We start from the raw sequence: 23,955 nt of genomic DNA, 5'->3' as shown, positions 1-23,955 counted from the left end.
AGGGTGGGCTCCGTCTCCTTTAGGTTTGCCCACTCTTTCTTGGATATTCTTTCTCCTCTATTATCATTTTGCATTTATCGATATCTATGGGTGCTTCTGTTTAAAAAAAAAATAAAAGAGGAGGAAGAAGTTGGGATGGGGATGGGGGATTAAGTAGAATGGATCTTAAATTGGAGAAGATGGTATGTTGCCTATTCCTATTTGACCTATTGTACTGGATTTGAACTTCTCCAGTTAACATATGAGAACTGGAAATGGATGGATCGTTTTTTCATGGGAGGCTTGGACTAAACAATCACCAAAAAAGATAAATTCTCCTACAGCCTTAGTTACTCTGGACTCTTGAGAAGGCAGAAAACCATGAAGGTATACTACAGACAGTTTATCTGACTTCATGATAAGCGGGTCATGTGAGAATGGTTTTACAATGGTGTGAGACAGGTATCATCTATCATGGGAAATGGATCCTGAACCCATATATACTTACATTTTTAACCTAGAATTCAGAAAACTTAAGTTTCTGAATGAGAAACCTGTATTTTCCTTTTCCTGCCTTCCTGTTTAGCTTTTCTCAGCCTTCATGGTGCTCTCAAAAGGCCTAATAACTACAGTGGTTAATCTTAGAAAATGTTTTTCATAGAAAAAGGAGCTGTTTAGGAAAAAAAAATCAATCTATTATTCTATTTAAAACTTTATTATGCTCCATACAGATATTTTAAATCCCAATAAAGAGTGAGATTTTCCAATTTTGAATGCTTATATGTTTGAAAATATCAGTGAAAATGTACTAATTAACAAAAGAGAAACTGAGATCCACACCCATTTCTTGAAGAATTCATACTGTCTTCATAGGTAGAGCTCTTTTCTTTGGTTCTTTACTCCTGAAAAAGCATAAAGACATTTTAAAAGACATTATTATTGTGAGGCAGAAAGTTTTTAATATATCTTAGAGGGATTATATTATAAATTAAAAGTGATTTCCATTTGGTCAGATTTTACATAATTTTACAAAGAAGTTTAAGATAGATATCCTTTAAACAAATTCAGCACTTGGAGATATAATAAATCAGGAGATTATCACTTTAATAAAAAGTTTCCACCAAGTTATTTATATTGAATGCTATAGTGTGTCACCCAGATCTCACTTCAGTGGTCAATTCCCCTACTGTCCCAAGAGTTACCTGCAGATGGTTCACAGTTAATTCTACCCTCAGGTATTACTCTCAGACAAAGGAAGTTGCCTCACCCATGTTTATCTCTTCCCTGAAGCATATATCTTGACTGAGTCATGTTGGGAATAAACTGTGTGGTCCTCTTGTGTTTTTTGGATACAACTGTGAACCATTGCAACTTCAGAAGTCTCCATGAAATTGGCTGTCTTTTGTCACAACAGCATTGCAGCTTAGCTTCTTACTCTGTCCATTCCTGCTTGCCTTACTTCTCCACAGGTGTTAATCCCAAGCACATTATACTTCTTGAATTCAAATCTCTGTCCTAGATTCTGTTCCACACTAAATGAAGCCTGAGTGTTGGTACCAGTATCTGGGTGGTCTAAGGAAACAGATTCTAAAACATTTTGGACCTTGATCATCTGCCAGCCAGAAGGCAATGCATATTTCATTATGGGTGATGAATGCAATACTGATATTCCCTTGTATGATGTAATTGTGCAGTTGGTCAAATTTTAACCAATGGTGAATTAGGATAACATACCAGTAGAAGGGAATGCACTGATGGGCACAATAACCCCTATGATTGAGAAGCTCAGAGCAGGCAGTAAATATAGGACAGTAGAATTGGATGGCTGCTGCTGAATGTCATCAATTTACTGGAAAAGACAGACAAAGGCATGAGTTATTAATCACCAATTTAAAGTGAAATGTGAAAACCAGAGGGTTTCCTTGGCAGAGTATGAAGAGACTCTCATCTTCTACAGCCAGATATAAAAAGCAGAGGATCAGACCCAGAACTTAATTATAAGGAGATCAGAGCCTTAGAGAAGACTGAATTGTCAACTTCAGCAAATATGCTATGCCAAGGTTAGGGTCTTGATTGGGAAAGAGTGAGACCCCTCTTTTCTCCCCCAGCTTATTGAGATAGAATTGCATATAACATTGTGTGAGTTTAAGGTGTACAGCATGATGGTTTGATGTACATATATATTGCAAAATGATTTCCACAGTAAATTAATACAGCCATCACCTCATGTAATTACTTTTTTTTTTGTGGTGAGAATTTTTAAGACCTACTTCTTAGCAACTTCCAAGTATACGATACAGTATTGTTAATTATAGTTACCCAGCTATATGTTAGACCCCTGGAACTTATTCCTCTTATAACTGGAAGCTCATACCCTTTGACCAACATCTCTCCATTTCCCCACTCCCAAGCAATCACCAGTCTACTCTCTGTTTCTATGAATTTGTTTTTTTCCCCAGGATTCCACATGTATGTGAGATCATACAGTATTTGTATTTTTCTATCTGATTTATTTTACTTAGCATAATGCATTCAAGGTTCAACCACAAAGTCACAAATGACAGAATTTCCTTCATCTATTTTGTCTATGATTCTTCATTGACCAATTGGTTTTTTAGTAGCATGGTGTTTACTCTCCATGTGTTTGTATTTTTCCCATTTTTCTTCCTGTAATTGATTTCTAGTTTCATACCATTGTGGTTGGAAAAAATGCTTGATATAATTTATAGCCTCTTAAATTTGTTGAGACTTGTTTTATGGCCTAGCATGTGATCTATCCTGGAAAATGTTCCATGTACACTTGAAAAGAATGTGTATTCTGTTGTTTTTGGAATGTCCTGTAGATATCTATTAAGTCCAACTGGTGTATTGTGTCATTCAGGACCTCTGTTGCCTTATTGATTTTCTGTCTGGATGACCTGTCCATTGATGTAAGTGGGTTGTTACAGTGCCCTACTATTATTGTGCTATTTTCAATTTCTCCCTTTATGTCTGTTAATACTTGCTTTATATATTTAGGTGTTCCTATATTAGATCCATATGTGTTAATGAGTGTTATATCCTCTTCTTGTATTGATCACTTTATCATAATATAATCCTCTCCTTTGTCTTTTGTTATAGGCTTTGTTTTAAGTCTGCTCTGTCTGATATGAGTACTGCCACCCCAGCTTTCTTGTCATTTCCATTTGCATGGAATAGCCTTTTCCATCCCCTCATGTTAGCTCTGAAGTGAGTCTCTTATAAGCAGCATATAGTTAGATGGGTCTTGTTTTTTTTATCCAATCAACCACTCTATATCTTTTTATTGGAGCATTTACTCCATCAACTGACATTTAAAGTGATTATTTATAGGTATGTACTTATTGTCATTTTGTTACTTGTTTTCTGGTTGTTTTTGTAGTTCTTCTCTGTTCTATTCTTCTCTTAGTTTCTTCCCTTGTATTTGATTTTCTTTAGTGGTATGCTTATTTTCCTTTCTGTTTAATTTTGTGTATCTGTTGTAGATTTTTGATTTATCGTTAGCATGGGGTTCATATATGTTGACCTATAACTATATCTAATTATTTTAAACTGATAGTCATTTAAGTTAAGACACTTTCTAAAAGAGCTATGTTTTTTTACTCCCCTCCCTCACATTTTGTGATTTTGATGTCATATTTTTTATCTTCATGTTTATTACTTAACTATTTATTGTAATTATAGTTAATTTTACAATTTTTTGTTTTAATCTTTGTACTAGCTTACTTAAGTGGTTGATCCACAACCTTTACTATATATTTGCTTCTACTTGTGGGATTTTTCCTTTTCTATAAAATTCTTACTTCTTGCTGTGGCCTTTTCCATTTAAAAAAGTCAATTTAACATTTCTTTTAGGGTCAGTTTAGTATTTATGAACTCTCTTAGTTTTTGCTTGTCTGAGAAGTTCTTTATCTCTCCTTCAATTCTGAATAATAATCTTGCTGAAGAGAATATCCTAGGTTGTAGGTTTTTCTCTTTCAGCACTTTAACTGTATCATGACATTCTCTTCTTGCCTGCAAAGTTTCTGCAGAAAAATCAGCTGGTAGCCTTATGTAGTTCCTTTGTATGTGACTCTGTTTTCTCTTAGAATTATCTCTTTATCTTTAACTTTTGCCATTTTAACTATGATGTGTCTTGTTGTGGGTCTCTTTGGGTTCATCTTGTTTGGGACTCTCTGTGATTCCTGTACCTTAATATCTATTTCATTCTTCAGGTTTGGGAAGTTTTCAGCCATAATTTCTTTTTCTTTTAATTTATTATTTATTTATTTATTTATGGCTGTGTTGGGTCTTCATTGTTGCACACAGGCTTTCTCTAGTTGCAGTGAGTGGGGCTAATTGTTTTTGTGGTACGTGGGCTTCTCATTGTGGTGGCTTCTCTTGTTGCGGAGCACAGGCTTAAGGAGTGTTGACTTCAGTTGTTGTGGCTCGTGGGCTCTAGAGTGCAGGCTCATTTGTTGTGGCACACAGGCTTAGTTGCTCTGTGGAATGTGGGATCTTCCAGGACCTGGCATCGAACCCGAGTCCCCTGCATTGGCAGGCGGATTCTTAACCACTGTGCCACCATGAAAGTCCCTCAGCCATAATTTCATCAAATACATTTTCGACCTCCTCTGTCTCTCCCTTCTCTTTCTGGGGTCCCTATAATGTGAATGTTGGTATTCTTGAAGTTGTCTCAGTGATCCCTTAAACTGTTCTCATTTTTTAAAATTTGTTTTTCTTTTTGCAGTTCTGATTGGGTGATTTCCACTATTTTATCTTCCAGATCATTAGAAGAACTTATGCTTTCTTCTGTATCACCTAGTCTGCTATTCATTCCTTCTAGTGTGTTTTTTATTCCAGTTATTATATTCTTCAGCTATGACTGGTTCTTTCCTATATTTTTTAGCTCCTTGTTAAAATTCTCACTGTGTTCATCTATTCTTTTTCCTAATTCAATTAGCAGTTTTATTACTGATGCTTCAGACTCTTTGTCTGGTAAATTATTTATCTTTGTTTCATTTGCTGATTTTTCAGGGTTTTTTTCTTCTTCTTTCATTTGGAATAAATTCTTCTGTATTCTCATTTTTGCTTGACTTTCTCTGACTCTATGAAGTTAGGTGAAACAGTTACATAGCCTGGTCTTGAAGGGGTAGCTTTGTGTATGAGCATTCCTATGACATCTATGTGTGTCCAGTGCCATTGGTGGGAGAGCTAGATCTGAAGTGATCATGAGTCACATCTTCCCCCAGTGTGTGCTGGCAGCTATCCCCTTGGTGGGAGGTGGGACTGGAAATGGAGGGGCTAGAACCAGAACCAGGTGTGAGCTGGGGTTTCTCCTACGCTCAGTGGCTATCACCACCCTATCAGGGTGGGTTTGGGTCCCAAGTTGCTGGAGCAAAAGCCCTAAGGGTTGGGTCTGAGCTGGTTCTGTTCCCTTTAAGTGTGAAGCAATGGCACCTTCAACCCTCTCCGTGCATCACTGTGCCAGCATGGGGAAGGGATGATATGGTCAGAGTGTAGCTGCTCCTCTTACCCTTTTACACTGGTCCTTCTTGGTCTCTGTGGTCCAGGGAGATGCTTCACCCTTATCACTGGGTTCTGAGATTTTCACAATTGTGTCTTGTGTATGAGTAGTTTCTGGTTAGTCTTCTCATGAAGGGAACTGAAATTGGGGATGACCTATTTTGTCATCCATATGACATCACTGTCCTCCTCCCCCGCAAAATCTTGAGATGAAGAAATCTAGGTCAATGCACTTGGAAACCTTTCATCCAGAGATTCCTCTGTATTGGCTAAGTCTGTAGAAGTAGTCTACTCTTTCATATTAAAAGTCATCTTTCTCCATTTCTTGAAGACAATGCTGTTCTCTGTCTTGAAAGACAATATACATCCCACCTCCTTTGATCTACTCTAATTCCAGTCCTGGCCAGAAACTAAAATCTAGGATTAAGGGACAATATAATTTAGCTAGATATGTGCTAGTTTTGCTAAAAGAGAAAGAGGATGACATACCAAAAGAAATGCAGGATTTACTAATTTAATAGTGATGGCAGGAATTATGTATGTATGGGACTGGATCTTGAGGGAGCTGGACCAATTGCAAACACTCTCCCATGATACTGGTAATACATTTTGGTGAGGATGAGAGAAGATAGTGCTAACTAACTAGGTGGATTTTTGGAAGCTGAAAGAAAGTGATGGCTCTCACTAAGATATAAATGTCAAAACTAAGATGGCATATAGTGAAAGAAAGGATAAAAAGAGTCAAAGAATTGGCCTGCTGGAGTGGATAAACTGCATAAGGCCTACAAACTCAGTAGCTGACTATGTTCTGCAGGAGGCTGGGGGACATTCTGTTTTCCACAGTGAGTAAGGTGAGAGAGTCTCCCACTTTGTTGTGAAGGTCAGTGGTGGCTATCCTCTGAAGTCCAGGATTGATCACTGGTACATAACACTGGAAAGAGGGAAGAGTTTACATTGAGATCTAAGGACCTGGAATATCTCTGACAAAATGGGAAATAAAGAATTCTGAAATAACATAAGCTAGGTGTCAGTGCAGCAAGGTCAGAGTGGCAGCTGTGGGGCTGAGTCACATAGAAATATAGAGATACTTGTTAGAACACTGTAAGCTTAGGGAAAACATAAATGAGAAGCTGACAAGGATATTGATCATTTTATAAAAAATCAAAGGAATTCAAGGATGGATGATCAGGAGGCTGAGGGTTTCTGCCCCCATAGAATGTCACAGTCCCTTGCCCAGTTTCATGATATGAGCCAACTTTAAGTTCCAGATTACACTGACCAAAGGAAAGGCCAGTTTTCCAGGAGAAGGAACCTGTAAAACAAAGCAAATGTACCGTGCTATAAAGATTTGAAGTCCTTACTCAGAGGGACCTACATCCATTTAATTGGGTAACCATACACTGGGTAAAGGAAATAGCCTCATCACTAACTAATCGTGTGAACTTGGATGAATTAAGTTTCCCTGGGGTAAGAGTTGATTCATTTGTTAATTGACAGAATTATACTGGGTGATTGATCTTTAAAGCATCTTGAAACTTGGAAAGTTAAATATTTTCCTTTTCATTATGTTTTTATTGCAATTTGGGTTACAGAGTTACTGGTTGGGAACAAAAAATATTAAAGAAATGTTTGAATCTTATGGGATAAGGTCTTGGTCATTCTGAAAATAGGTACAAGTTGTATGAACGTTGTGTAATAATGCTAATGAGACAAAAGGAAGGCTTCCTCATGGCAGATGACTTGTAACGGACCATGTAACAATGATGTGAATAACTCATTACATTCTTCAAGCATATGCAATATTTGTGATATGAGAATTTGTAGACATGATTTAATTCATGATTCCTTTATTCATCAATTACTCATTGAGGGCCTATTTTGTGCCCAGACTATACTAGGCCCTGGGGATATAGAAATTAATAAGATCCCAATTTTTAAGTAGCTCAGAGTCTACTGGGAGAGACAGACATATACACAAATATTGCAATGTAAAAGATTTGGTATAATAGAGTATAAACAGAATGCTGCTGATGAATTTGGTAATGACCTTATGTGGACAGGATACATTTCTTCTACAAAGATTGACTGTCATTCAGTTTGAGTATGTCTGCATTATAACAAAGGTGACCCCCATCACTCTATCATAAGTCAACAAGGCACTTCCTTAAAATCAACAATTGTTGTAGCTATTCGCATCAGCTCTGCAGTTCTGCAGGGACATAATAAACCCTTCTCTTTGAGCAGATCTTATCTAGCATATATTTTAACCTAAATATCACAGAAATAATTCTTACTGGAGAAAAAGGGAAGACTGAAAACTGAAAATAGAATTTCTTAGACTAGAATTATGATTCCAGGCTGGGCCACTCCCAAGCACCTCAATGTGGCAGAGGAGAAAGATTGCAGAAATGAAGGGAAAGATTAAACTATGGAAAAAGAGAGACTACAAAGCAAGTAAGGAATTATTTTATAGCTAGAGAGAGTTAACATAATATATAAGACATTAACTTCTACAACCACCCTACATTTTATCCTTCCTCTTCTAAAACAACGCACCATGTGGTCACTCTGGTAACTTAAAAGCAGAAGCTACCTGAAGTCAACAACTCTTTCTACCATTTTCTAAATTCAGACCCCACTGGAGGGCTAATGCTAGGGGACGTGGAGGCGGCTGGTAGTTGAGGGTCTGGGTCTGTGAGGAAGGGACAGTCTAGCAAATTGGGGACTGCTTTTGAGATTACCAAAAGGAGGAAAGGGGGATTATCCTGGGTGAAAGGTAATAGAGGTCAGTGTATCTTAGAGTCACAAAAACACTGTATGTCATCCAAACTGAGACAATTTTGAGAGTGAAAGCTCGTACAAAAAAATTAATTTGAAATTTTGAAAATATGTATCTATGGATTAACCAATTAGCTTCATAACATTGGTTGACTCTTCAAATAGTTTTTTTCAAATAAATTCAAATATAAAAGTTTTTCTAAAAACTAAAAGTAACATATATACTAGGTATATTAAAGCCACGTTTAAAAAAATTTCCTTTATGTTGATTATCTGTACATTAAAAATAAAAGAAGAATTATTCTTGGTATATATTCATATATTTTAATTCCTTTCTATCTCTAATCCTTAGTTATTAGGATTTTTCTGAAAATACATTTTAATTGTCCTATTAATTACTTAATTATAATTCCCTGTATTCATACCTTTAAGTGATTTCTCTCTAAATCATATTATGTTGAATTGAGGAAATACTCTTTCTACTGGTACTGAGGTACATGCAAGCTTGGTGAACATTCTGCTAAATGGAGGCTATTCTCAAATTATAAGCATTTTCACATTGAAATTTGCGATTATTTCAGACCAAATATTTTCACAGGTAATGTCTTTTCACCTCCATCAAAAGTCCTTTCTTTGAAATATATTTTTGAAAATAAGACTTGTCAAATTAAGTTTGCACTTATTTATGATTCATCTAAATGATTTGTCAAATTCACATACACAATATTTTAGGCAACCTCAATTTTATTTCACTTTGGTTCAGCATATAAATTTTCAAATGAAGCTCCATCAAAAAATCATTTTCATGAATTATAAGATATAGTCTGAATCACAAATACAGAATTTTCAAAATTAAATTATATATGCTATTTGTATTCTTATCTTTTAATGTGTTCAGTCCCTTGTGTGCTTTTATAGGGAAAATTTTTAATGCCTTTCTTCTTGCAAGCTTTTGTTCAGTAATTTCAGTTTACTGAAAACTTAGACAATGGATCACCAAAAATCTCCCATTGTAAAGTCCATTTTGGCTGCTATAACAAAATACCATAGACTAGGTGGCTTAAACGACAAACATTTATTTCTAATAGTTGTTGAGTCTGGGAAGTCCAAGATCAGGGCACCAACAGATTTGGTCTCTGGTGAAGAACTGTTCCTAGTTCATAGATGGTTGTCTTCTTGCTGTGTCCTCACATGGCAGAAAGGGTAAGGGAGCTCTCAGTCTCTTTTATAGGACCAATGATCCCATTCATGAGGGCTCCATTCTCGTAGTCTAATCATCTCCCAAAGGCCCCACTTCCTAATATCATATTGGTGACTAGGATTTCAACACATAGATATTGGGGGAACACAAACATTCAGACCCTAACATCCGTTTATTAAATAGAGTAAGGTTTGACAATTGACCTTGAAGAAAGTACAACTAAAATTTAGAAGCCTCACTTATTAATAAATGTAATGCCATTGTAGGAAAATTAGAGTGAATTATAAAGTAGTTGTCCAGTTGTTCAAACCTTCCAAAATTGGATTGATGCTGGGCAGCAGAAAGAGTACACAACACCTAAGTTAATCTCTGCTCCATGGGTTTCTTTATTTGGTAAGAATATTTTTCCCCCAATAAGCTATGGTCACCAAAATTTTGAATTCACATAATAACCACAAAACAAATAAATGAATTTTCAATTTTGATCTTTTTAAATGAACTTATAATAACATTAAAATAATATAGTATTTTAATGTTTAAGTGAATGAACTTTCAAAAACCCCCCTACTACTCCCCCACTCCCCCCCCCCCCACAAATCATGTTAGAATCTGTGAAACATAGGTAGTGCCAAGAAAAAAAGGAAGAGCTTCTAATTTCTAGTCTATAGTATTCATTTCTGGGATCCTTAGAATCCAGTCCTGTATGACTCTGCCTCCATGCCTTGTGTATATGGCACCTGGTGGTGTGCTGGAATCAGCTCCTACCCACTTGCTAGAACAGATTGTGTGCATCCCTTCCCAACTCCATATTCAGTTATTTTAAGTAGGTAGCTTGAAATTGTCCATGATAGAAACATGTCCACCATAGAAACATGTCCACCATAGAATTTGGCAAATGCTACAAGTTAGATTTCCCCACCCACCCACCCTACCATCAGAGTTGGTTGTTTAATGTTTCCCAGCAGACTACTGCCAGGAACCCTGGTATGATTTCTTCCTACACACAGTAAGCAGCTATTCCTTGCTGAGAAGTCTACACTTGAAAATGATGCTGCAATAGAGTAGTTCATGTTCAGGGTGAACCACAGATCCTGGTTTGGCTAGAGAATCCCAGTGAACACCTGCTGGGCCAGAGTCCTGTCCTGCTTAGCATTTCAACCTGAAATATTCACAAAGTATGAATTTCAAATAAATACACTTAATGGTTACATTAAAATCAGTCAAGATGGGTTTGGTAAAATTTCACTTTCTACTTCCAGCTTCTACCTTGATCTTGCCTAGTAGTATGTAAAATACTAATGCTGTGATCAGAATACTCTCTGGCTATATGATTAAATGAAAAAGATGACCTGCAAGACCCAATGCTCTTTTCCAGACCCCTCCCACACACAACATAATTTATACTTCTCTTTCAAGGAGAGCAGCCAAGTGCTTGCTGATGATAAAATGAAACATACACATGAGTATGTTTAGGTTCAGCTAACTTCAGCTGGGTGTCCTTGGTGGTGGGAAGAGAATTTCAAACTGCTGCCTCTGCTGGACGTTTAGTGTATTACTGTCCTGTGTTACCCAATACCAGTTTAGGCAAGAAGTAAAGCAGAGTGCAGTGTCTTATTTCTTAGAAATTATCCCAGTCGAGAAAATGTTTTGCAGTCTTATTGAAAGTGAATTTTTCAAAGTGCTAAAATTCAACTTTCAAGTGATTAGGTGCCAGCAGTTTTTGCAACCATAATTAAATGTCATGTGCATAACTTATAAATGTTCAATAGCCAAATATTTTTATATCCTAGCTTTTGGAGAATGGGCTCAAAATAATATTTTCATAAAGCACACTCTACTCACTGTGACCCTAGCTCCAGCAAAATAGATAATAATTAATTGAAGTTTATGTAGCATATCTAAAGAATAATCAGGTATTTAAAAATAAAGTGTCAATCAAGGTGTATTAGTTTTTTATTACTGCCATAATAAATTATTATAAATGTGGTAGCTTAAAACAACATAGACTTACCTCACAGTTCTATAGATTGGAAGGTCTGACATGAGTCTCAATGGGCTAAAGTCAGTGTGTCAGCAGGGCTTCCTACAGGCTTCTGGGAGAAATTGTTACCTTGCCTTTTCCAGCTTCTGGAGGCTACCTGCATTCCTTGGCCTGTGGTCCCCTTCCTCCAGCTTCAAAGCCAGTAATGTTGCATCTCTCTGGTCATCTTTCTGTAGTCACATCTGCCTCTCTATGACCATGCCATGGAAAAGTTTACTGATTTTAAGGACTCATTTTAAAGATACGTCTGGATAATTCAGGATAATCACCCTGTCTCAAGTCTCTAACTGAATCACATCTGCAAAGTTCTTTTGCCATATAAGGTAACATATGCACAGGCTCCTGGTGATCATCTTGTGTGTGGGACCCAGGGGTGGGGTGCATTATTCTGCCTACCACAGAAGGTGACAGTTCTTAGCAAAGAATATGCTGTGTTCATCAGAAAAGCTCTAGAGATCATTCTTCTGTCATTGCTTTGAAGGGATAGAAAAAATGACCTAAATTTGGAATAATTTTTAGGACAATTATAAATGAAGGTGTTTATGTTTTTTCCACATGCTTCAGGTACTACTTTTCCACATAACATTGAGAAGAGTCTATAACCAGATACAAGATCCAATACTGATAATTTCTTCATTTCTGTAACTCCTTGAAACTTCCATTCACAGTGGCCAGATGTCTATTGTTTGGTTAGAAATTAATTCTGTAATTGTTTAAAAAAAGTTTCCTGTCCAAGCCCACACATGTGGCTCAGGTGCATTTCAACAGCTCTGCTGTCAGTTTCTTTAATTACAGCCAGGATTCTGGACACTCATACATGCCCCCCCACCCCCAAAGGCTTCATGCCCATACAGTTAAATGAAAGAAATAATCACTGAATGGTGCTCCCTTAGATCTTGGGCAAATGTGTAAATTTTAATCCAAAGATTACTTCAAAGGTAAATTCAAATATATAACACAATTTTAAGTTTTTAATAATAGAAATTTGATCAATCTAAAGTTAAATGATTATATGATTGACCATTTATACATGAATATATATTTCTGTTAATATTTGTGCATACATAAATACAAAACCTCCACAAAATGAGGAACATAAATTTTAGAAGTTTTCTCAATAGTGAAATGTCTTAAAATTGTTTGTGTTCTCTTCTATGTAATTATTAGAAAGCAAAGAATATTTAGAAATAGAAGTTATGCAATACACTGGACACAGGAGATAATCTCTAATACAGGTGGGGCACCTGTGGTTGCATGAAATTGTTGAAAAATAGATAAATTGATGAAGGAAAAACAGTCTATGAAAGCATGAGATAAATTCAGTTAAACATAGTAAATAACTTCCCTCCTTGAAGATGTAATTCTATCACCATCTTGAAATGTCAAGAATGAAAAGGTTTTGAGATTACAAATTCTTAATGAAAATAAAAGTGAAAGACATATAAAAATTGTCATTTAAAATTAAATTAAAAATATATTTGTCATTTATAAATAGCTTATTTTCATTTTCAAAATCTTTAACCCTATATAGCTATAACAAAGTACCACACGGTGGTTTAAAACAACAGAAGTGTGTTCTCTCATAGTACAGGAATCAAGGTATTAGCAGGGCCATGCTCCCCTGAAGCCTCTAGGGAAGGGGCCTACCTTGCCTCTTCCAGCTCCTAGTAGTCCAGGCATTCCTTGGCCTTAGATAATTCTAATCTTTGCATTTGTCTTTACATGGCCATCTTCTGTCTATGCATCTGTCTCTTCTTTCAAGGACACTAGTCATATTGGGTTAAGGGCCTACCTTACTCCTATGTGACTTCATCTTAACTAATTACATTTGCAATAATCCTATTTCCAAATAAGGTCACCTTCTAAGGTACTGGAAGTTAGGATTTGAACATCCCTTTTTGGAGGGACACAGTTCAGCCTATAACAATCCAGTTATGTAAAAAGACTGGTTCTCTTATGAGACTTAAAGAGATGATTAACCTAAAGCTGATGTGGGTTCTACTTCATTTTTTAATGGGTCAAGAATTAGTCTAAATTACTAAATCTATGTTTACCCTGGTTCACCAATTCAGTTTTCTGATTATTACATTAAAAAAAAACAGTTTGGGTATGATTTTAGAGAACTGATAAAATTGAATATATTTTAAAGTCTATGATATTAAGATATAGTATATATACAATAAAGAAATGAAGGTGCTGTTAAATGGGCCAAATTCCATAATTTGTCTTCCAATCTCAATTCCAATTCTGAATGAGTAAGTATTATCTCTGTTATCCTACTTGCATAAGAAATTAAAGAAATAGGCATGATTTTAGTGCTGTCCAATCTGCTCCACCAACCTGATAATATACTAGTACTATAAAAATTATGAACGTGCATATGGTTGCCTCAGATACGTTATGGAACAAGGCAAGATGTGAGTGAATAAAGAAATAAAAGGCATGTACATGTTGAAAAGTCATCTTTCTTAATTTAAACAATGCATGAGGTATGATGGATTTCTATTAGACAAAACTAGGCCAAGATGTGACACTTAAAATTGACTACAGATTCTATTTTTTAGAAACTTATACATGCAGTAATACAGCTGAATTAAGAAGTTGCCTGTGCCCTTTGTGACTACCTAGAGGGGTGGGATAGGGAGGGTGGGAGGGAGGTGCAAGAGGAGGGGATATGGGGATATATATATACATATAGCTGATTCACTTTGTTATACAGCAGAAACTAACACAACATTGTAAAGCAATTTTACTCCAATAAAGATGTTAAAAAAAAAAAAAGAAGTTGCCTGTGCAGAAATATTCTAAATAGTCACCAACCAAACTTTATAAAGACTTTCAGAGAAAGAAAAGACCATCCAGTTTTCTTACCTCATCCAGAGCACTTTGTATTTTGTTGGAAAAATTGATTATTTATATTGTACACTTTTCTAATTATACATAATATGTGTTTTTCTTTAAGCTGTCACAAGTCATTTTTAGAGTGAGATAGCGGTCAAATAAATAGACTCCCTGCCTCCATGCAGAGCATAGTCTCCAGGATTTTATGACAAGCCTGGAACCCTAGGTATAGTAGTAGTAGTAGCCAGCCTACCCTAGGTATACCATGTAACTGTTTCTAGTAGTCAGCTTACCCTAGGTATACCATGTAACTTTCTTTCTGAGTCTTGCTCTTGCCAAAAGTACTGTCATAAAGTGTTTTATGGTCAGAACCACACATCCTGGTTTGCCTGGGACAATCCAGTGAACACTTGCTGTGTTCTTTTGTCTAGAACTTTTCCTGATTTGTTTATTTTGTAATGATATATGAATTACAAATAAATGCATTAAAATAAGCCAGAATAGGCTTGGTAGACTTTCATGCTATGCTTCCAGCTTCTGCCAAGGTCTTGTTCCCTAGTGTGTGAAGCTCAAAAGCAGCAATCAAGGTTCTCTTCAACATGTGATTAAATAGGAAACATGATCAGCAATAACTGATTATTCTTTCTTGACTCGTCGCAAACAACACATTATGTCTTTCAAGGATGAAATGCCAAGTTCATGCTGATGATAAAACAAAATGCATTTTGACGTTGTGGGCTTAGGTCAACTAACTCCTTCTGAATATGAGTGGTGGTAGGAAAAGTATTACACACCACTGCAGTAGCAGTGAGATATTTACATTTATGAGCAACAGGCTTAGAATATTTTTTTCTCACCCAAGTATCAGGATGTCACATTGAAACTCACATGCATACTAAATCAGCTCTGCATTTCAGCAAGAATATATTTCAAAACCTGTGTTTTTTTTTCAATAACAGGAAAGGGATACTTATTTTTTTTTAAATTAATTAATTTATTTATTTTTGGCTGTGTTGGGTCTTCATTTCTGTGCAAGGGCTTTTCTCTAGTTGCGGCGAGCGGGGGCCACTCTTCATCGCGGTGCACGGGCCTCTCACTATCGCGGCCTCTCTTTTTGCGGAGCACAGGCTCCAGACGCGCAGGCTCAGTAGTTGTGGCTCACGGGCCTAGTTGCTCCGCGGCATGTGGGATCTTCCCAGACCAGGGCTCAAACCCGTGTCCCCTGCATTGGCAGGCGGATTCTCAACCACTGCGCCATCAGGGAAGCCCCATAGGTTTGCCTTTTATAGAATGTCATATAATTGTACTTATACAGTATGCAGATTTTTCAGATTGGCTTCTTTTACTGAGTAATATGCATTTAAGTTTCCTCCATGTCTTTCTGTGGCTTGATGGATCATTTCTTTTTAACACTGAATAATATTCCATTGTTTAGAAGTACCACAGTTTGTTGATTCACTCACTTACTGAAGGATTTCTTGATTGCTTCCAAGTTTTGGCAATTATGAATAAAGCTGCTGTAAACATCCATGTGCAGGTTGGACGTAAGATTTCACCTGTCTTGGGTAAATACCATATAGTGTGATTGCTGGATCATATAGTAAGAGTATATTTAGTTTCATAAAAAAACTGCCAAACTGCCTTTCAAAGTGGCTGTACCATTTGATATTCCCACCAGGAATGAATGAGAGTTTCTGCCGCTCCACGTCCTCATCAGCATTTGGTGTTGTCAGTGTTGTTGGGCCATTCTAATGGGTCTGTAGTAGAATTTTGTTGTTTCAATTTGCATTTCCCTGATGACATATGATATTGAGTATCTTTCCATATGATTATTTGCCAACTGTATATCTTCTTTTGTGAGGTGTCTATTAAGGTCTTGGCCCATTTTTCAATCAGATTGTTTGTTATTGTTGAGTTTAAAGAGTTCTTTATATATTTTGGATAACAATGTTTTATCAGATGTGTATTTTGCAAATATTTTCTCCCAAACTGTGGGTTATCTTTTCATTCTCTTGACAATGTCTCTCACAGAGAAGATATTTCTAATTTTAAAGAAATCCAGCTTATCAATTCTTTCTTTCATATATTTTGACTTTGATGTTGGTATCTAAAAAGCCATCACCATACCCAAAGTCATTTAGATTTCAGGAGTTTATCTTTTAGGAGTTTTATAGTTTTGGTTTTTACATTTTAGTTCTGCGATTCATTTTGAATTAATTTTTATGAAGGATGTAAGGTCTGTGGCTAGATTCTTCTTTTTTTTTTTTTTTTTTGCACGTGGATGTCCAGTTGTTCCAGTACTATTTGTTTAAAAGACTATCTTTGGCTTTTTTTTTTCCCCTAAAAACACCAAATGGTGGATGACGCCGGTGCTGCGGGAGGGCCCGGAGGCCCTGGAGGCCCCGGGGGCCCTGGCATGGGAGGCCGTGGTGGCTTCCGCGGAGGCTTCGGCAGCGGCGTCCGGGGCCGGGGTCGCGGTCGGGGCCGGGGCTGAGGCCGCGGAGCTCGCGGAGGCAAGGCCGAGGACAAGGAGTGGCTCCCCGTCACCAAGCTGGGCCGCTTGGTCAAGGACATGAAGATCAAGTCCCTGGAGGAGATCTATCTCTTTTCTTTGCCCATCAAGGAATCTGAGATCATTGACTTTTTCTTGGGGGCATCTCTCAAGGACGAGGTTTTGAAGATTATGCCTATGCAAAAGCAGACCTGTGCTGGCCAGCGGACCAGGTTCAAGGCGTTTGTTGCCATTGGGGATTACAACGGACATGTTGGTTTGGGTGTGTAGTGCTCTAAGGAGGTAGCCACTGCCATCCGTGGGGCCATCATTCTGGCCAAGCTCTCCATCGTCCCCGTGCGATGAGGCTACTGGGGGAACAAGATTGGCAAGCCCCATACCGTCCCTTGCAAGGTGACTGGCCGCTGTGGCTCTGTGCTGGTGCGCCTCATCCCTGCCCCCAGGGGCACTGGCATCGTCTCAGCCCCTGTGCCCAAGAAGCTACTGATGATGGCTGGAATCGACGACTGCTACACCTCTGCCAGGGGCAGCACTGCCACGCTGGGCAACTTCGCCAAGGCCACTTTTGATGCCATTTCCAAGACCTACAGTTATCTCACTCCTGATCTCTGGAAAGAGATGGTGTTCACCAAGTCTCCGTATCAGGAATTCACTGACCATCTTGTGAAGACCCACACCAGAGTTTCCATGCAGAGGACCCAGGCTCCAGCTGTAGCCACCACATAGTTTTCTATAAGAAAAATAAAGTGATTGAAGCTAAAAAAAAAAAAAAAAAAAAAAGACTATCTTTGTTCCATTGTATTGTCTTTGCTCCTTTGTCAAATATCAATTGACTATATGTGGGTCTATTTCTGAGCTCTCTATCCTGTTCATGGATCTATTTGTTTATTCTTCCATCAATACTACACTGCTTTCATTACTGTTGCTTTATAGTAAGTCTGAAATTTGGGAAGTGTCAGTTATTCAACTTTGTTCTTCTCCTTCAGTATTGCATTGGCTATTCTAAATATTTTATTTCTCCCTATAAGCTTTACAGTTAGTTTGTTGATACCCACAAAATAATTTACTGGGATTTTGAATGGAATTGCATTGAATTTATAGATCAAGTTAAGAACTTATGCCTTGACAATTTTGAGTCTTCCTATTCATGAACATAAAATATCTCTCTGTTTATTGTTCTTATTTGAGTTCCTTCATCAGAGTTTTGCAGTTTTATATTAACCACATATATATTTTGTTAGATTTATACCTTTCTGAGGGTGCTAATGTAAACAGTATTGTGTTTTTAATTTCAAATTAACCTTTCATTGCTGATATATAGGAAAGTAACTGATGTTTATTAGCCTTGCATCCTGCAACATTTCTGGAATCACTTACTAGTTCCAGAGTTTAAAAAATAAATTGTTTTGGACTCTCTACATAGATGATAATGTCATCTGCAAGCAAAGACAGTTTTATTTCTTCCTTCCCAATCTGTTTACTTTTCATTTTCTTGTCTTACTGAATTCACCAGTACTTCCAGTATGATGTTGAAAAGTGGCAGTAAAACGGGACATCCTTGCCCTGTTTCTGATCTTAGTGGGAAAGCTTTTAGTTTCTAAACAGTTAAGTGTGATGTCAGCTGTAGGTTTTTCTATATATTCTTCATCATGTGGAAGAAGTTTCCCTCTATTCCTAGTTTACCAAGAGTTGTTATCATGAATAGGTATTGGATTTTGCCAAATGCTTTTTCTGTGTCTACTGATACAATCATGTAATTTTTCTTCTTTAGTCTGTTGTGATGCATTACATTAATTGGTTTTTTAAATGTTGAATTTGCCTTGCATACCAGGGGTAAATCTCACTTGATCATGGTGTATAATTCTTTTTATACATTGTTGGATTCAATTTTCTAACATTTTACTGAAGATTTCTACATCTATGTTCATGAGAGATACTGGTCTATAGTTTTTTTGTTTTTTTTTTTGTTTTAATATATAATCTGTTTGGTTTTGGTATTAGGGTAATTCTGGCCTCATAGAATGAATGAGGAAGTAATATCTGATTCTGTGGTCTGAAAGAGATTGAGAGAATTGACATAATTTTTTTCTATAAATATTTCATAGAATTCACCAGTGAACCCATTTGAATCTGGTGTGTTTTTGTTTTGGAAGGTTCTTAATTGTTGAATTAATTTGATCAATAGATATAGACCTATTCAGATTGTCTATTTATTCTTTTGTAAGTTTTGCAGATTGTATCTTTCAAGGAATTGGTCCATTTCATCTAGGTTATGAAATCTCTGGACATAGAGTTGTTCATAGTATATATTTATTATTTTTTCCCTGTTCATGGGATCCGTAGTGATGTTATCTTCTTTCATTTCTGATATTAGTAACTCGTGTCCTCTTTCTTTTATTATTTAGCCTAGGTAGGGGTTCATTGATTTTATTGATCTTTTCATAGAACCAGCTTTTGCTTTCATTGATTTTTCTCAACTGATTTTCTGTTTTTGGTTTCATTAGAGCATAAATCAATTTTTAAAATTATTTCTTTTCTTATGCTCTCTTTGGATTTAATTTGCTCTTCTTTTTCTAGTTTTTAGGGTAGATGCTTAGATTATTGATTTTAGATCTTTCTTCTTTTCTGATGTATGCATTCAATGCTGTGAATGTCTCTCTATGCATTGCTTTCACTGCATCCCACAAATTATAAGTTGTGTTTTCATTTTCCTTTAGCTTAAAATATTTTAAAATTTCTCTTTATTTCTTCTTTGACCCATGTGTTACTTTAAATTATGTTGTTTAATCTTTACATATTTGGAGATTTTCCCATTATCTTTCTGTTATGGATTTCTAGTTTAATTCCATTTTGTTCCTAGAACAGATATTGTATGACTTCTATTCTTTTAAATCTGTTAGGGTGTGCTTTATGGATAAGAATATGGTCTGTCTTGGTGAGTGTTCCATGTGAGCTTGAGAAGAGTTTGTATTCTGCTCTTCTTGGACAAAATAATCTATAGATGTCCATTATATCCAGTAGATTGATGGTGTTTTGGGTTCAACTATGTCCTGACTGAATTTTTGCCTGCTAGATCTGTCCATTTATGAGAGAGAGGCATTGAAAACTCCAGCCGTGATAGTGGATTCACCTATTTCTTTTTGCAATTCTACTAGTTTTTGCCCCACATGGTTTGAGGCTTTATTGTTGGACACATACACAAGGATTTTTATATCTTTTTGGAGAATTAATCCCTCTATAATTATGTAATGCCCTTCTGTATCTCACATAACTGTCCTTGTTTTGAAGTCTACTCTGCCTGTAATGAAAATAGCTACTTTCTTTTGATTAGTGTTAGCATAGTTTATTTTTTTCCATCCATTTACTTTTTATTTGTATGTGTCTATATATTTAAAGTAGGTTCCTGTAGAAAACATACAGCTAGGTCTTTTTTTTTTTGATCCACTGTGACAATTTATGTCTTTTAATTGGTGCATTTAGACCATTGATGATCAATTGATGTAGGTAGATTAATGTCTATCATATTTGTTACTTTTTTCCATTTGTTGCCCTTATTCTTTTTTCCTATCTTTGTCTTTCACTTTTTTTTTGGCCTTTTATTGTTTTAACTGAGTATTTTATATGATTTCATTTAAATGTGTATGTATATATACATATGCAAATGCATATGTATATATATATGCATATGTATATATATATGTGTGCATATAGGTATATGTGTGTGGGTATATGACAAATGAACGTTTCCTGTTGACCCTGGAGCCTGACTTAAAAAAAAATCCAACTGTACTGAGATATAACTGACAAATAAAATTGTGAGATTTAAAAAAAATGATATGCCTATATGTAGGGTTTCTTTCTTCCTTCCTTCCTTCTTTCTTTCTTTCTTTCTTTCTTTTTTCTCTTTCTTTCTTTCTTTATTTCTTTCTTTCTTGCTTTCTTCCTTTCTTCCTTTCTTTATTTCTTTCTCTCTCTCTGTCTTTCTCTTTCTTTCTTCCTTCCTTTTCTTTCTTTCTTTCTCTTTCTTTCTTTCTTTCTTTTTCTCTTTCTTTCTTCCTTCCTTCTTTCCTACCTTTCCTTCCTTCTCTCTTTCTTTCTTCCTTCCTTCTTTCCTTTCCTTCCTTCCTTTTCTTTCTTTCTTTCTCTCTTTCTTTCTTTCTCTTTCTTTCTTTCTCTTTCTTTCTTTCTTTCTTTCTTTCTTTCTCCCTCTTTCTTTCTTTCTCTTTCTCTCTCTCTCTCTTCTTTCTCTCTTTCTTTCTTTCTCTTTCTTTCTTTCCTTCTCTCCTTTCTTTCTTTCTTCCTTTCCTCCCCTCCCCTCCCCTCCCCCTCCCCTCCCCCTCCCCTCCCCCTCCCCTCCCCCTCCCCTCCCCTCCCCTCCCCCCTCCCCTCCCCCCTCCCCTCCCCTCCCCTTCCCTTCCATCCTGCTTTCTGTTCTCTGAGCTTCCTGGATCTGTGGTGTGGTGTCTGGCATTAATTTGGGGAAATTCTCAGTGATTATTGTTTCAAATTATTTTCTGTTCCTATCTTTCTTCTCCTGATATTCCCATTATGCATATATTACACCTTTAGTAGTAGTTGTCCCACAATTCTTGGATATTCTGATTTTTTAGTCTTTTTTCTTTTTTCATTTTTGCATTTTTTATTGAGATATATTTAAGCTTAGAGCTTATTTTTTCAGCTATGTGCAGTCTACTAATAAGCCCATAAAAAGCATTTTAAAAATTCTGTTACGGTGTTTTTGATCCTAGAATTTCTTTTCATTTCTTTCTTAGAATTCCTATGTCTCTGCTTACATTGATCATCAGTTATTGCATGCTGTCTACTTTATCCATAAGGGCCCTAAGTAAATCATAGTTGCTTTAAATTTCTAGTCTGATAATCCCAATATCCGTTTCATATCCGAGTCTTGTTCTGATGCTTTCTCTGTCTCTTCAAACTGTGTCTTTGCCTTTTAATATGTGTTGAATTTTGTCTTGGTAGCCAGACCTGATGTACCTGGCGATGGTTCCTGCAGAAATTTTTTCTCATAGGTTTCTGCTCTTATAAGTTGCCATTTTCAGTATTCACCTATTGGTCTCTCCAATTTTGGGGGCAACATTTTGCCATGTGACCTCACTCCTCTTAGGAATCTAAGAAGAGATGTTGCTTTGTCAATTTGTTTGGCATTTTAGTTATTGTTAGGATTGAGTGGTGGCTTCCAAGCTTCTTACATGCTGGACCAGAAACCAGAATTCCTCCTTACTGCTATGATTAACTAGTGTATAGAAAAAGATATGTTTCATAGATGATGCTTAATAAATACAGTCTTATTAAAAAATGAGTTAAGTTTGTTACCTAGGGATTTGGAAGCAGTGAACATAGTGTGTTCTTCCTCTACAACCAAATTTAGTTAAGAATCACCATTACATGAAACTTCCCTGCTTACTTCATTTGGGTCCGATTATCTGAATCACTCTAGAAATTTAACAGTGACATAAATAAATAACATTTGATTGTGTCTTATATAAAAACACTAAAATGAATTAATTTGCATTTATCTGTTTTCTCCACCAATATAAAAATGTATCCAAGGCAGGACCATGTCTTCTATTGTCATTACTTGTGAAATAACTAATCCTTAAAATGCAATATTTTTTGAAAGTTTAATGATCAGAATGAATCTTTAGAGATACCTCTTTGCAAGTAAATGTTATTGTTGGATAACTTGTCTCATATAGTATATAAGATCACTGAATATCACTGTATAAACTTATTTGGAGCAGGTAGCATGGTGATAAGTATGACAGTATACAAATGAAGGGAGAACTATTTGGGACTTATTAATAGGCTTATTCTCATTAATGTATTGAATTTCTGATGGTATTCCTCATCTACTTTTGTGCACATATTATCCACTCTGATGGAAATTCATGATGAAGTGACACAGAATATAATATTAACTTTTGATAATTTTCTTGAGTTACCAATATGTACCAAGTTCACTAGTAAAGTGAAATGAAATTCAGGGACATCAATCTTAAAAACAAACTAATTGTTGTCTATTTACCTAGATAAAAGCCTTATACTGCCACTTAATTTCCCCCCCATTACCCATGGCCTTTATTAAAATACTATTGTTCCAAGTTGAAAAAAATTATGAATTCCATATGCAAATTTGTAACCTACTAGGGCTAGCAAGCTCATAATGAACTATTATGAACTTCATTATTTGAAGTAGCATTTTGTCATGGAACATGGTTTTTACTTGCTTTCTTATTTCTGTTCATTAAAACAATGAGCACGTCATAATGAATAAAACATTTGTATGACATTTATTACATCCACTACTAAGGTGCCAATACTGACCATAAAGTAAACTCATGCTCTCCCATGTCTGTTTCAAAATCCAATTAATAGGTGTCTAAGAATTGTTGAGAAAACAAAAGCTTAGGTTTCCCAAAGGCTGTCAACATCTGTATATCTTTTGGAAACCTAAATACTTTTCATTTCAGAAAGAAGAGAACATGAACAGATGGAATTTGACTTTTGTGGCATATGGATAAAATAAATCTAATTTACTTTGTAATAAATACCATTCTTTAATTATAAAAAAAATGCACTTTTGTAGGAATAAAAATAACTAGAATGGATCTGTAAAGGTATAGGGAGTTCTGTTGCCACTAAGTCATTAGATTGTACAGTATTTGTAAAGAACGGTAAGTCACATATACTAATATAAAATTACTGTCTCACTGACCTGATGCCATCAGGGACTAAGGTATTTAACACTGGTAATTGTCTAAATCCTAAATCTTACCACTTTAAACACTAACATTTCAAAATGTTAACGATATTTGTTAGAATTCTTTCTGGCATGTATTACATGCTTTTCAGCTGAGAAAAAAAATCTTTACTACATTTTTTCACTAACCCAAAACAAAGAAATGAGTAATTTAGAATTTTGGATTAATAGTTAAACTTTCAGTTAGTCCAAATATATAAATAATATACAAAAATTAAAAAATATATTGAAAAATGAGGAATAGTACTAAAGTTACAGTTCTTAACCTGAGGACTAGGTAGAATTAAAATAAGATTCTT

General features: G+C 36.0%; 1 pseudogene; it reads left to right on the top strand.

Moving 5' to 3' along the window:
* The first annotated feature begins 16,716 nt into the window (after window positions 1-16,716).
* Window positions 16,717-17,637, top strand: LOC132365496 (small ribosomal subunit protein uS5-like; annotated as a pseudogene).
* The last annotated feature ends 6,318 nt before the right edge of the window (window positions 17,638-23,955 follow it).

This window comes from Balaenoptera ricei, chromosome 4 (assembly GCF_028023285.1).
Source record: "Balaenoptera ricei isolate mBalRic1 chromosome 4, mBalRic1.hap2, whole genome shotgun sequence".
NCBI lineage: Eukaryota > Metazoa > Chordata > Mammalia > Artiodactyla > Balaenopteridae > Balaenoptera > Balaenoptera ricei.
The sequence above is the reverse complement of the archived record's forward strand: the minus strand, read 5'-3'. Positions and strand labels throughout refer to the sequence as shown.